The sequence below is a fragment of the Chelonia mydas genome, chromosome 3 (assembly GCF_015237465.2).
Source record: "Chelonia mydas isolate rCheMyd1 chromosome 3, rCheMyd1.pri.v2, whole genome shotgun sequence".
Lineage (NCBI taxonomy): Eukaryota > Metazoa > Chordata > Testudines > Cheloniidae > Chelonia > Chelonia mydas.
The window spans coordinates 196,086,831-196,101,979 of record NC_057851.1 but is presented as its reverse complement, the minus strand read 5'-3'; the positions used below and the strand labels follow the sequence as shown (position 1 = coordinate 196,101,979).

General features: G+C 44.1%; 1 long non-coding RNA gene across 1 annotated transcript in view; it reads left to right on the top strand.

Annotated features, from left to right (window-relative positions):
- The window catches only part of LOC122465260, a 43,503-nt gene extending 29,749 nt beyond the window's left edge, over nucleotides 1-13,754 (top strand). Inside the window, exon 4 of the long non-coding RNA XR_006289966.1 lies at nucleotides 13,664-13,754. This is a non-coding gene — a long non-coding RNA (uncharacterized LOC122465260). The remainder of the gene's footprint in view (nucleotides 1-13,663) is intronic.
- Nucleotides 13,755-15,149: the final 1,395 nt, after the last annotated feature.

Here is a 15,149-nt window from a genome sequence, read left to right as displayed (position 1 = left end):
TCCTTGGGGTCCAATGCAGGCTTATCTGAGCCAGGATGAATAGCAATTTAGTTTGGAGCAAACCGATCCCTATGGACTTCATTTTCCTCTCTAGTGGCCTCCAGCATCTCTGAACTCTAGAGACTTCAAGTGTAACCAAGTCTTAACACAAGATACGAATCAGAAGAAAGGGTACATCAAAATAATTATCACCCCACCTGAACTTACACCACTTTCAGCCTCTTGGTATTTAAGTTATCCCAATGTAGAATCCAAGACAGCAGTAGAGTTGGGTATAAGTTACTTTAAGGGAGACTGGACTAGATCCTCAGCTGGTGTAAATCAGCATAGTGACAGAGCTATGCTAATTTACACCAGCTGAGGATCTGGCCCCTGAGATAGTGTAAAGGGTCTAACTTGTATGTCTCCTCTGCATTTGGCCTTTAGTCTTTAAAGTAGCCAGAGACAGCAAAGAAATTCCCTTTCAGACTCATCTCTATAATTACCTAGTCTCTTCTCAAGCATGGATGGCCTTTTTTGGAGTCAAACAGATGCTTCCCAGGTTGAGAATTGATTTTTTTCCTCTGGCATTCTCTGCTAGTCTGTCTTAAATTTGAAAGCGGCGGGTCTGTTTTTTCGTTGACAGGAGATGTTGATAGATTCCTGGAAGAGCAAGCCTCCCAGGGCAGATGGAGATGAAAGAAATGGGAAACAAACTGACTTGAGATTTGAACCCCTCTGTGCTGAATAGCTCTTTTACTGAAACTTACTTATAGCATCTGACTTAATATCTAGCCCAGGTTTTCACCTTTATGCTAGCCATTGAGTGCATTAGATTTTCATAATTGCATCATCTCTACTGTCACCTGGCCTACTAATTACTTCTCCTTGTTCATTTAACTGATGTGTGGGCGAGTCTCCATGCCTTCTCTGGTACTCCCACATTGTGATAACCTTGCTGCTTCAAAAGGTGTATCATCTGGTGTGTATCCAGCAACTAGAGCTCACTTTTATGGCTCTCCTCCTTTCTGCCTGTGTGGGGTGTGCGTGTTGGCAGGGATATGTTCCCGGGTGCCTTGGTGTTTCTGAAAGTGTCCTGTGCCAGGGTCTATCTCCTTGGGGCGTGGGGTGGGGAGAGAGAGGCAATGCTAAGATGGCAACTTAACTGAATATCTTTGCAGTTAGTGCCCTTGATTGGGAGCCAAGAAGCCTGAAATTCTGCTGCTGACCTGCTGTGTGATGGTGGGCAAGTCTCTGTGTCTCTGTTTTCCCATCTGTAAAGTAGGGGTAGTGGTACTTGCCTCCTCATGACACAAAATGAGGTATGCCATTGTTAATGGAGAGGCTTACTGAGGATACTCACTTTTAAGGTCTGCTTTAATATGTATTCTGTCACAGGGGCAAGGGATTTACTCACACTAGGCCAGATCCTACTCCCCATGACATACACAGGACTTGCTGTGTGAATAAGAAGAGCAGGATCTGGCCCCTTAAGATGTTCCCGCAAGCCTTAGATCAGCTCTGGGTATGGTTTCGACTGGTCTGATCACTCAACTGTGCCTTATTTCAGACCCAACCCTGCCTCCATCTCAGTGCAGTGAGACTCAGTTCTACTATAGAACACAATTGACACTAAAGAAATGGAGCCCACACATCCCCACACTGATTTTTCCTCACTTATGTCCTTCAACTCACCTTTAGGCTTCGGCTAGTTGGGCCCTACTGTGATGCTTCGTGGGGGGTCCCCAGAATTGCTAGGCAACTCGCTCCCACCTGTCCTCAGTGTGAGGAAGTCTTGTCTATGCCTGTGGGGTCAGCTCCCCAACTCCACCAGCAATGAGCAACACAAGCCTTCCCCGCTAGGCCTCACAGGGCCTGCTCTCCCTATAGGTTAGCGATAGGCGTGATCCTAGCTCTCTGAGTGTCCCTCTGGAGTGTCCAGGTCTTGGACCACTGAATGCTGCTGGAATTCACAGGTCTGTCACTCCCAAAGCAGCAATAGTTGCAACCCCCCGCTTCCCCTCAGATCACCACTCGCTTTAAAACACAGCACTTAGATATGTTTATAGTGAAAAGGAGCAAACGTTTATTTAATAAAGAGCAGAGATTTAAATGACTGCAAATAGAAATATGGGAACCAAATGGTTACATGTAAAATAAAATCGTGACATTCATTCTAGAAACTAGACATATTCAACTAGTTATTGTCGTGTCTTTATAGTATTACCTCACCAGTGTTTTTCAGCCAGATAGGCTGTGATCTCTTTTTATCATGAAATAAGCCACGCCCTCCACTTTTCTCCTCTCCTTTTCTCTCACTGAAGGATCCCGTGTGTATCTTTGCATTCTCCTGATACACCAGACTAATTCTTTGATCTCAGCCATGAATATAACACCCCCTGCTGTGTCCTCCCTGTAGAAAATATGATCTCTTGTCACTTTCTCAGTCTTGACTAGCAGGAGGTTCTGTATGCAAACAGATTTGCATTGTAAGACACACAATGACCAGCCAGGGATATGTCTGCTCCCCCTGCCTGACCAGAACCTATTTATTATCTTCTGGTGACTTGTCTTAACTTACAAACCTTAAGAATGTAGTTTTCATTGTAGATTTATTAAATATTATCCTTACATACATTTTGCAATGATTATGATGACCACTGGGCTATAAGCCTATGGTAGAGACCTTTTATACCACCCTTTGGCTAACTGTTATGTACATATCAGACCCAGGGAATCCCTATAAACCACCCTGCACTCTTTATGCCCTCTGCCAGCTGGGTCACATTTACATGGCTGATAATTTTGTGGGTGGAAGGTGTAAGATGATTGGAAGAATGGTCCAGTGGTTAGGGCAGTAGCTTAGCACTTCGGAAACCTGGGTACAGTTCCCTGCTTCCCCACAGACTTCCTATGTGACCTTGGCTTAAGTCCCTTAGTGTCACTGTGCCTCGGTTTCCCCATCTGTGCAACAGGGGAAATAGCACTGCCCTACCTCACAGGGGTGTTGCCAGGATAAATATATTTTAAAGAAAGATTGTGAAGTGCTTTGAGCTGATGAGAAATGCAATATAAGAACTAGGTATTAGCATGTCTTACTTGATCACCTCTTTATGTACATTGTAAACATACTGTTCAAATACAGTGTTTGAGGTGTCTCAGACGCCTCTGAAAGGAGACACAGAGAACATGATTAACAGGAGTGATCCTGGGTAAAGCAGCACCAGGAATATCACCGATGGGTGTTTAAAACGAGGTATTAAAAAGTCTTTTAAAATTAGGATATATTTTATGGAGGGGAAGAGACATCACACAGCTCCAATAGAAAACAGTCTCTCAGGACCCTTGGAAACAAAATTTTGGAGGGACTCTTAAAATTCAGAGGCCTGGTCCCAGGAGGTACTGAGCAGCTCATGAATGGCGTTGAAACCCTTCATTCTCATCAAAGTGCTACTGAGCGTGGAAGATGGTTTGCTCTTCATAGGAGGCAATGAGCACCTATAGGCACTGTAGGCCTGAGCCAATGCCCGTTGAAGTCAGTGAGTGGTAGACACTATTATTGCAGGACCTGCTGTGCATCATGTTTTTGTTAGACTGCAAGGATAAAATCCAGCCCTGAACAGTAGTTTGTAGGAATCATGATGGCCAGGGGCACAAACCAACCAGCACAGCTTAGATCAGATTTGCTTCTTGAGTGTCAGAAGGGGGAAAAAAACCAAACAATCCCTGTTTAACACCTGCAGATTGAGAAGCAAATTATAACTACTCCCTCTAGATAGCACGAGGGGGATTTGCTTTCACTGGGTTTAACTGACTCCACACTGGGGTGGTGGTTGCCGCTTTAAAATGTATATTGGTACAGTCAAATTGGTGAAACTTTCTAATGTACATTGGACAATGAAAGTGGATTTGTCACTTTCACTTTCTGGTTGTCCTGCTGCAGAGCAATGGTAGCATTGCCAGTCTATGCCAAGCAAGCAACAACCAGCCGTCAGGCCACCCAAATTGACTTCAGATTGGCTACAAAATCATGTTGAAGTTGTTTTAAAAAATAATTAATTAGTTTTTTTTTTAATTTGTCATCTCTTTTTTAAGTCCTTAGGGTTCACATCTTCCAGCTTTTCACAGCAATCATGAAGGCTAAAAACACCTTTTTAAAAACAAAAGCTGAGATTTCCCCGTAACCCCAGGAGCTGAGACTTTAAGGAGGCCAAAACAAAACACAAAAAACCCATCAAATATCAGGAGATTTGTGATAAAATTGCAACACCGCAATGTGTAAATTCAAATAAAAGTGTGTTCTTTTAATTTAAAAAGAGAAAGCTGCTCCAGAAACATGTCTAATTCTCTCAGGTTATGTAAAACCTATAGAGAGAACCCTACGTTATAGGGCTAAACTACAGTGTCCTTTAAAGCTGCATTTAGTTACTGGTCTTTATGTGGGTGAGCACAGGCGGTGAGCCTGTAAGGAGCCTCCTGGCTCCCTATATTGCTAACTCTCATGATATTTGGTGATTTTTTTCCTCAAAGCCCCAGCTCCTGGAGTCAAGTGATTATATGAGAATCTCAGGTTTTTAGCTAAATAAATGTGTACTTTTGCTGCCCTCGTGGTTGCAGAGAAAAGCTTGAAATCATGATCCAAGTGCTCCTTAGAGGTTCAGAAAGAAGAAACTCCCCCTGTCTGTTACTTTTAAAAATCTCATAATTTTTAAGCCCCTCTCATGATTTCTGGGGACCGGTTCATGAGTTCTGAGCACTCGACATTGGCAAGGGCCTGTCACAGTGGTCGTCCCGGCATGAAAGTAAACAGGTGCTGCTCCCCCTGAATGTCTCTGCCCTGAAATGGCTGGGCCACAGTCCCTCCGCCAACTTGCACAGTGGCCTGGGGTCACACTTGGAAGAGCACGTTATGCTCCTCTGCACTCCAGAGAGCTCTGGGCGGGACCCTGCCTCGCCAAATTCCTTCCAGAGCTCCCCCAGCACATGACTGTGTCATACTGGCACAATTGGATCCTTCATTATTATACTTTTTAATAGCACTGTTTTTCCTGTAACTGTACTTGAAAATGCTTTATATGTGAGCTGATCCCCTCTCCCCTCCACCTGGAGGACAGACTGGGTCTTACCCTGACGAGTTTTAATATTGTCATCCTTCTGCAAAGTGGTAGCAGATATTTGGAACCTTGCAGGTTGGCTTCCCATTGTGGGGGAAATCAGCAAAGCAGAGGCTAGGCACAACATTAGTGTAAATAAATGAGTTATGCTATTGCACTGTCCTGTAACAGAGGTGGTCACAAACAGCACTCAGGAATCCCAGGCCAACACTAGCACCCAGTTTGTAGAGAATAATTCTGTCCCCAGAACTGAGTCTAGTTAGTGAGTAAGGCAGAGAGCAAACTCGCTTGCTGCTCCCCCCCCTTAAAAAAACACAGCAGAAAACTAACAGCAATGCAGCATTTCCTCAAAGACTGAACAGTGCTCAGACTGAGAAAAAGAACTTCTAACACTATGTGTAATAGTGCCATCTGATTACCCCTGCTGTGATATGTATCCTTGCACCTTACTAGGCCTTACTGAAAGGACCTATGTTACCACGGGAACAAATTCTGAATGTCGGCTGACTTCTCTTCTCAACAAGCCTTATATTAAGCTTAAGGATAATGAACATCATGCCTTTTCCTTATGGCATTTTATTTCTCTTTTAGCCTGTACACGGCGACAAACTCAGGCGACAGAATTTGTTAAAATTCTCACAGCCTGGAAGTCTGAATATTCTCATTCTGCCTCGTTTGCCAATAACATGGTCCATGTGCACTTTTTGGGGGGTGAGGGGCGCTACTTCTGTAGGATGCATGAGCTAAAGACAGACATCACCAAATGAAAAATCAGGGCTGAGATTTTCAAAGCTGCCCACGGGAATTAACATGCCACATTCTCATTAAAATTCACCAGGTTAGCTTTGAAAACCCCACTTCTCATTTCTGTCCCAACCGACAAATATCACCCAAGATGACTGTAACTGAGATTTGAGGCAAAACCCACTTTCACTATGTTTTCAGTTTATTTGCTTTGTGCATTTGACCCTATGTCACGTCTAGACAGTTTCACTCTTTTCCTGGTCCCTGCTCTGGTCCTGCATGGGGATCTGCTCATGTGGGGGAAATTGGGAGAGATTCAGCCCTGATTGCATCTCCACAGATCTGCCTAACCTCTGATTTTTTGATGAGGGGTGAAATCTTGGTACCACTGAAGTCAATGGGAGTTTTATTATTGACTTCTTAGGAACCAGGATTTCACCCTGGGGCTCCAGCTAGCTACCTTCCTGCTAGCTTGCTTTTGGACGGTTGCTGGTGTGGATAGTTTACTGATTTTATTTGAATTTGATGTGCCATCTGTTCAGGAGCAAACAAAATACAGCAGCGTGTTAAATGAGAAGGAAAAGGAAGCAGGACACAATAGCTGCAGAGTTAAATATTAATGTCACAGCAATGCAAACACTCGGCCTGCTTCTGTTTGGAGCTAATCTAGCAAAAGTCTGCCTAGCTTCAAAGGATCAAGCCCATAATCTATCTGACTGCAAAGGATAAGACTTTGTTTCTACAGATACCTACTGCAACAAAGATCAAGTGGAATTAGGAGAAAAGTTTCACATTTTTCTAAACAGCTCAAAATTCAAATGCTGGTTCACTTCCCTACATTACAGCATGCAGAAATCCCACATGCCTGTTACATTTATGTGTGTAAAACACAGTGCTGCCAGCTCCTGTGGTTTCATCACAAGACTTACAGTATTTGGTTTTTCCTTATAGCCCCAGCTGCTGGAGTCAAGTGATTCAACTTTTGTTTCAAGAAAATAAAGTCCCTTTGTTTTTAATCCCAGAGAAAGATTAGCTGAAATTCCGTTGACTTTCAATTAAACCCAGGCTCCTAAGTGAATAACATTTTGGAAAACAGAACTTTTTAGGCCCCTCAATTGTATAAGTGTAGTTTTGAAAATTTTGTCTAGAAGCCTCATCTTTCCCTGGGCTGTGTGAGTGCACAAGCAGAGGACGAGGGTCATGGAAACCAGGATTCCTGTTTTGTGCACTAGAGAGGATCACAAGTGGGGTGATCTTCCATGAAACTTCCAGCCAAGGGATGATCACCCACCAGCGAACAGGTGGGCCATTGTCTGTGACATATCCTGGTCAGGTGGCATTATTGTTGTTATTCATAGGTGCAGCAGCTGTGTGGTACCACCACCCAGTCTGAGTCATCCTCTCCAGGGAGGTTCTCAGTAGTAGTAATGTTTAACTAGTACCACTCTGTCCTCTCTCCTAGGCGCAAGGACAAGAACTGGGTGAAATTTTCAATGCAAAATTGTTGTGTTTTTTTTTTGGGTGGTGAAAAATGCAGATTTGGGTCGATGGAAACATTTTGTGAATTTGTGTTGATTTTGGCAAATTGCTTGAGTCAAACACTTTCAGAAATGTCATCATTTTAAATTCAGAGTGACTTTTTGTTCTTAAATTACCTTTGTTTGGGTTTTTTTTTAAATTAAAAAGTGAGTGGGGGGGAGGAGGAGGGAGAGCTCAAATTTGAAACATGTTTTATTTGACCTGAAACAGGTTTTTTAAGACTTTTCAATTCACCTAAAATTTTGAAAAATGTTGGGTTTGGGGTTGACCTGAAACAATTTTGTTCTCTCCCAGAAGTGCCAGCAAAACCCGCAAATCCTTTCTTCACACACCAAGTTCCAATAAGGACAGGACTTGGGCCGAAGTGCACTGTACTAGAAATGGACACAGTCAAAACCCTAGAGCCTTTTCCTTTGGGGAAGTTTGGATCCAAAATTTCTTGTCTGAGTCTATCACCTGCAGTAACAGTGGGACTGCAGAAACTCCACTGGGTTCAGAGCCGCATTGTGCTAGGCGCTGTATAAAAACATGGTGAAAGACAGTCCCGGCCCTGAAGCGCTTATACGCTGAATGAACAAGATAGACAGAAGGTTGGAGAAAGGAAGGGTTATTATGCCCATTTTACAGACAGGGAACTGAGACACAGAGATTAAACTATTTGCCCAGTGTCACACTGCAAGTCCCTGGCCTGACTTTAACATGTACACACACAATCTGCTGCAGCTGATTCCCTAACGTTTGGGCTCCCTTAAACACCAAGGCTAATCTCCACCCTATGTTTCTGTCTCTCTTCATTGTGAAGACAGGTTTGAAAACAGTGCCAGGGTTGATAGTTTGTCCTGTGGATTTTTCTGAACAGTTCCAGGTTATTCATGGTTCTCCTTAGCCAAGACTGAGGGCTTCTGGGTCTGCAAAGCCCATGCTCATTCGCCCCCTGACGTTTTGTTTTGTTCATTTTGCTTGCACCAAAGAATCATCTGGCTGACACTCCCCAAACTTCCGAGGCCGGCTCCTTCCTTGAGTACAACCACAAGCTTCTCTCTCTCTAAGCCGTATTTCTGCCTGCCAACCGTTGCATCTTTCCATCCCTGTTCTTCCTTATGTGGAGCTTCATTCCTCTGCCTTTGGCTGCCATCCCCTCTTCTGAGGGAGAGCCAGCCATGGAAGTAAGCAGTTGCTTGGTTAGTCTTGCCTATTCTACTGCCAACATGGCTGCCTGTGATTTGTTTCCCCCTTCTTGCTGCTCTGAGAAGATTCCACAGTGGAACCAGCGTGGGGCCCCTCCTTTAAGAAGTTCTTGTCTTTCTTTTTGGCATGGTTCAGGCAGCACGTTGCTGGTAAGAGGGTGCACAACCGAGGTGATCTTTCTTTTTCAAAAAGAGAGAGCGCCTCATTCTGGACTGCAGCTCTAAAAGGAGGCCATTAACTGAGTAACACGGTTAAACACTGCACCCGCCTAACCCTGATAGATTGCTTCCAGTCGGGCCCTGTGGCACAGATCGCCAGCGTCGTTCGTATCCTGGCATCTCATGGAGCGACAGCCTTTGAGTCTGGACTTTGGGGGATTTGTGAAAGAAAACAAATAAAGGCATGTTTAAAATGTACTATCTGCCCAATGTTTCCTTATGGCTCCAGCACATACCTGTAAAGTTTCTGGATTGTTTAAAGGTGACCTGCAAATAATTTTTTTTTAACATAGTTAGTGTTCTTAAGCAGTAGAGAGGCCAAATATCATTACCTTTCATTGGGACATATTTTCTCCCCACATGAAATACAGAAAACATTTCTACTGCGGGGGATCTGGGAACACTTAGAGGCATTTATTTGTCAGATCTATTTTTAACCAACTAATCCCCCGTAAAAAAGAGAGCTCCTCGTAAATTGTTCAAGCTGTCCATCTTGAAGGAATCTGGTTTTTAACGTTATTTTGAATATTAAATTTATTCTGGGAAAATCTTGTGACAACTTCTGGACAACCAGCCATACTTAGCTAATTCCTTGAGCAATCTGAAGTCAGTACAATTTCCAACATACTCGTCCTCTTACGTGCATCCGCCTTTGCATGTAATTTGGTTTCTACCTTGGGTGGAGTTAAGTGGTTGCAAATTTACAGTACTCCATATGGGATTGGGAGCACATGGCATTTTTCTTTCATTTTGGTTAATGGGTTTACCAACGCCAATGTCTTCTGACTGGAAAAAGTCTCAGAAGTGTCATGACTGGGAATCCATAAATTATTTTCTCAAGGGATCCAGTTGAAAAACCCTCCTATGTATGAAGGAGAAAGACTGGTATTCTCAGAGCTGGGGTGAAATCCTGGCCCTTTTGACGTCCGTGGTGAAACTCTTATTGACTTCAATGGAGCCAGGATGTCACCCTGTATTTTTATAATTCCTTTAAAAAAAAACACTGGGTATGAAGTTCAGGGCGGTGAATACAGCCTACATGAATCCTGGACTCCTAGGGAGAGCCCAGCAAACAGTGAAAAGCCTGCTCCCTGCAGGAAAGGAGGGACGATAAAGCCAGTCTATTTTGCCAATGAAAATAGAGGGGGCGGGGAGGGGGGAAAGGGAGTCAACTGAATAGGGCAGGACAACAACAAAATCAAAGCAAGAACAGGAATGAGGTTAGAGGTTCAAAATAAAGACCCCAGAGGTAGACGCTGAGCAGAAAGCCCTGGACACCATAAGAAGGGGGCTCTTGCCAATAAACAGAACAAGAGGCCCCACCCCTGACAGGGGGGAAGAGCCAAAAGAAACATTGGATCAACTAATTATGAGGGACAGATTATGAGAAAACAGGGACAGGAGTGCACTTTATAGGACCAAACAAAGAGATCTGGAGGAGGAGACTGAGCAGAGAACTCCAGACAAGAAAGACTCTTAAGGTGCTGGTGGATGCTACCCAGAGGAATTCTTCTTGGAGATATGAACACACAAGTGCAAGGAAATAGACCCCATAGTTATGAAGAGACCCTCTTTCACCCCTGTCTAACTTCCTTTTCCTGGTCTGAAGCATGGCATTTTGGCCAGTGCTAGCAGGAGGCGGACAAGGTGGTCTCTGGCCTTTTGTGTGGACACAAACAGGGAGTGCATAAAGGAAGAAATGTGGGGAGAAGTACAACTAGAACCTCAGCGGGAGATTCTGGAGGAGCCAGAAGTGGGACTGCCATGTGGAACAGTGCAGATTGGCTCCATGGCAGAGCTTGACAGAGGCCTAACTCACGGCACTGGAAACTGTAGTCCTCTCTCTGCGATCAGGGTTAGATGAGCGCCTCTGTCTTCTGACGAGGTTTAATATGGGCAGCGGCAGCACTGCAAGCTTCCCCATGCTACCCTGCCAGGGAGTCTACACCTAGATCCAGAGAAACCACTTCCAGAGGACAGCTCATTCCAGAGCCTGCCAAGAAGGGTGCTCTTTGGTTCTGTGGTGGTGGGTTTTGTGACACATATTCATGGGGAACTAGATGTGGGCTACTGGAACTGGCTCTTGATTCTGTGGAGAGCATCTTTTCCTCTCTCATACTTGTGGGAGCTAGCTCAGCTGGGCACGACCTGCCCCATACCAATGCTGGGTATCTTTTGCTCAGCTTCTCAAAGAATCTATTTCCCAAAAGCACTGCTCTCTCTAGAGTTGACAACGTCAAAACCATGCCTGGGTTCTGGTACAGAAAAAAAAAAAAGCCGCCCCAAGTGAGTGGGAGAGGAATGTTTTGGGTTGTTCTGGAAGGAGAGAGGATAAATCGGATCCAAATACATCCCCATCTCCAGACAGAGTAGGAACCAAGGAACCCTACTGTGACTTCCAGCAGCCAAGAAAAGGCAAGGATACAGCAGCTATGTATGGTGAGGTTTTCTGCGCAAACTGTCAATTCCACAGCAGCTGGCAGTGAACCAGAAAAAAAAATCACATATAGGGGTTTTTTGTTGGATTAAAAATCTGAGGATCAAATGATTCATTTGAATATTTGGTTCACTTAAAAACATCTGTACCTCAGATAAGCTCGGGAGACTCAAACGGCTGCAGTGTTTGTATACTGTTACAAATCGACTTCTGGTGCAAGGCTGGGCTTGGGGCCCTGCCACGGAATGTAGGTCTATTGTGCTGCAGAGTAGATGGGAGTCAGAGGGTGGAAGTGAATAGACCGTTATCTGTGTTTATCGGTTGTCTCTCAAATGACTGTTGCCGTTCACAGATAGACCTGCAACTAGTGCATATCTCACTTAGAAATAGGGGCAATTACAAAGACAACATTTAAAAGATCTCTGTTTATCTGATGGCAGTGCCCAGAGGCCCTTTGTGTTGGAGTCCTATCGGGCCAGGTGCTGTACACAAGTAGGCATGATCCCTGCCTCTAAGAGCTTAAAATGCCTGGCTGGTGTGTTTTGCACACTTGCTCAGGGTCAAACTGATTGCCAGATTTGGGGTTGGAAAGGAATCCCTCCCCCCGGCCAAATTGGCAGGGAGCTTGGGAGCATTTCACATTCTGCTGCAGCATGGGGCGTGGATCGCCCGCTGGGGTCATCTGGGCTATCTCACCTCCTCGAATTCCTGTTATTGCAGGGCCCTCAGGCATCCATGGTCTCTCCTGTTCCCTGCCTGTGAACACCACAGCAGAGCCTGCTGAGGACTAGACATGTGGCTTTAACTAAAGCCAGTGGGTTCAGGATAGGGGACCTGGGTGAAATGGCTTGTGATATGCAGGAGGTCAGACAAGATGATCTAATGGTCCCTTCTGACCATAACAACGCAATGCAATGAAAATCAGTGGTACAAATATGCAGATATTCCAGAATGCAAGTTAAAAATCAATTCAGCTTTTGAAACGTATCCACACTTCAAACCAGACTTTGGTAAAAAAATGAGCGCGTGGGGGTGATTTTCCAACAGTATCCCTTTCTCACTGAAATCAGTCCTGGGTGGTTGCATGAGCCACCCTGAGTAAGGAGTGCTTAGCGACTATGGTGGTGAGTGCTACAGATTACCCTGTGACAGAGGTAGAAGCAAAATGGGCACTGTAGAAAACCCTAGGAGCCAGACCGATATCCTTGCTCACATTCAATAGTATTTTACTCAAAGCAGAAGTCCCATTGAAGTCAACAGCTCCTGGGGCTCATGGAGTAAGGTGTTACTATGAAGAGTAAGGGTATCAGATCCTGGCTCTAAGACAGACAGGTGGAAGGAAGAATGGAGACTGATTGTAATATTGCAGCTCTCTTCACACTGGCCAGTTAACAGGTTCATTCTTTTGCCTCCTTCCCATTTCTGTTGTCAGCCTTTCCCACAGCCTTTTGGACAGCTCAGTTCCGATTTGTTCCATTAAGAGATGTCCTAAAGGAGGTTCTCAGGCCATCCCTGCAAGGCAGCAAACACCATGATATCACTGTTAGTATGGAAAAGGAATGAGTGTATTTGCATGTAATTGTAAGCAGATATGGAACATGCCCTATAGAAAAGTTATTGCACTTTGCTTCTATCTTGTGAATGTCATGCTTTTGTGACATTGCTTTGGCTATCTTTTAGTATAGGTTTTGTTCAGCAACAGAAACAGCTATGCAGTTTGGATAAGCAGTCAAACATTTGTACTGCTCATGCAAAGGTCATCTAAGGTTAGTCTGGATATTTAGCTGAAAATCTCATGAGACCATGGTTTCTCATGAGATTTTTTCCCGTACTTCCTGGTTCTAGCCAAGCCAACTGGAAATAACAGCCTCTCCAGGTTTTGATACTTCTGGACCCAACACAAAGAAAGAGAGGTCTGTGATTTTATCTTCACAGGATCGGGTCCTGCACATCGAGTGACACATGGGGGCCTTTAGAAACAAAAATAGTATGCAATGTTGCCAACGTTTGTGACTCTATCATGAGCTCGGCAATATGGTGCTTTATTTAAAGTCCCAGTTCCCGGAGATGAGTGGTTATGTAAGAATCTCAGCTTGTATTTTTTTAAAATAAGTTCATAGCCCTCCAGGTTGCAGAGAAAAGCTTGGAAAGGTGACCAGAGTGAATGCAAAAGGTTCAAACAACAGAAGGCAAAGGAGTACCCCACATTTATAATACCTTTAAAGAAAAGTCACCAGATTTTTTTTTTAAAGTCATGATTTTTGGGGGCCTGACTTGGGATTTTTGATCACATCGGTTTGGAAAAATTACTAGACTTTATCACAATGCATATGCACCAGGGGGCTGACTTCAGGTTGCATGGGCAACTTTAAATTCTGGTATTTCCTAACTTTTGAGTGATTGGCTTTGCAACCCTAACATTTTATTAATATGTAATTTAATAGTTACCTGTCAGTAGAGGCCCTAGACTGGATTGTGAGCTCATCGTGTTCAGCGCTGTAGATGTGGTTCCAGATACAAAGGTGGAAATCCCCCCAGGTAAGGTTAGAATGCTAACAGTTTCAGATTAACTCATGGCCACAAGCCCTGAGTGGGGAGCGGTGCGCAGTGGTGCTGCCCCAGGACCAGGCCAGGAACCAGATTGTTACTCAGTTTCACAGTCTTAGTCCCAGATCCCTTCTTGCTCCGTTTCCGAGGGGGGGGCAGGGAAGTAACCTGCACCAACGGCCGATTGTTTCTTCTATTGCACAAGCCAACATGTTGCAAAAGGGTGGGGAGCCAAGGCTGAACCCACAAATCATGTGTGGGAGGGAGCAGTGACTTTTCCACATGTGCTGCTACTCATGATACACCATGCATCCCATTGCTCTCCTGAAGGGTGTTTTAGGCAGGTCACAATCTGGCCTTTAACAAGGCCGCTCTCCCGACAGATATTAAACTTATTAATTGTAATGAGAGGAACTAGGGTCCCCTTCATTCTAAACATGAATGTATTTGAGGCAAAGCCAGGATGTGAAGGAGCTATGTTTTAGAAATAACTATATTACTAGTGAAAACGGAGTGAAAACCACTTGTTCTTCAAGTCCCCCATCAACCATTTGTGTGAATATTCGCTGTGTCACAATTCCTCCCTTCTCCTCCTTGTCTTGGGGAAAACTGGGCAGAGTAAAGTGAGGGGTTTTTTTAAAAAAAAGATTTGGATTGGGTCAATTCTTATTTTATAATCCGCTCGTCCATCCCTAATTACAAAGGCATATTTAGATGCCCACCTCCCACTGATTTCAATGGGAGCTAGGTGCCTTTGAAGATCTGGGCTCACATATGATCACTCTGTTTTCATTCAGTCATTATTCAGATTAAAAAAGAAACGGGACTGAAGGGCATTCATCAACCTGTGAGCAGACAGTCGGTCCATGCCATGATCACATCTCCCTATCGCCACCCCCACAAATTAAAAAATCATGAGTCAGCAACCCTTCCCCCCACCTCCAAAAAAGAGTGAAGGCCCTTTAAAAGCAATCACAGCTGTAACTTGAAGGTAAGCTTTGGGTATACACAGAGCAGAAGTCCTATAAAGTTCTAATCTTACTGAATGCCCATTTACAACAAATACTGTCCTGATTTGAAAAAAGTTCTACCTGCTAGCAATAGACTGTTATGTCGTCAGCTGGGATAGCACCTTTCACTTACATGAAACAATTTTGTTCATGCCAATCTAGCCTCTCGCAGATAACTTTCTTTTAGGGAAGATACTTATAATTAAGGCTGGCTGGAAAACTACAAGGCAAAAAAAAATTAAGATTTCAAAGTTTGTTTTTGTTCTGATGTAGAACAAAAACAATACTGTTTATTATAGGCACACACATTCGGTTAAATGACAATACATATTTAAGCAAATTAATGGTAGAACTAAAATACTACAGTGTGCTA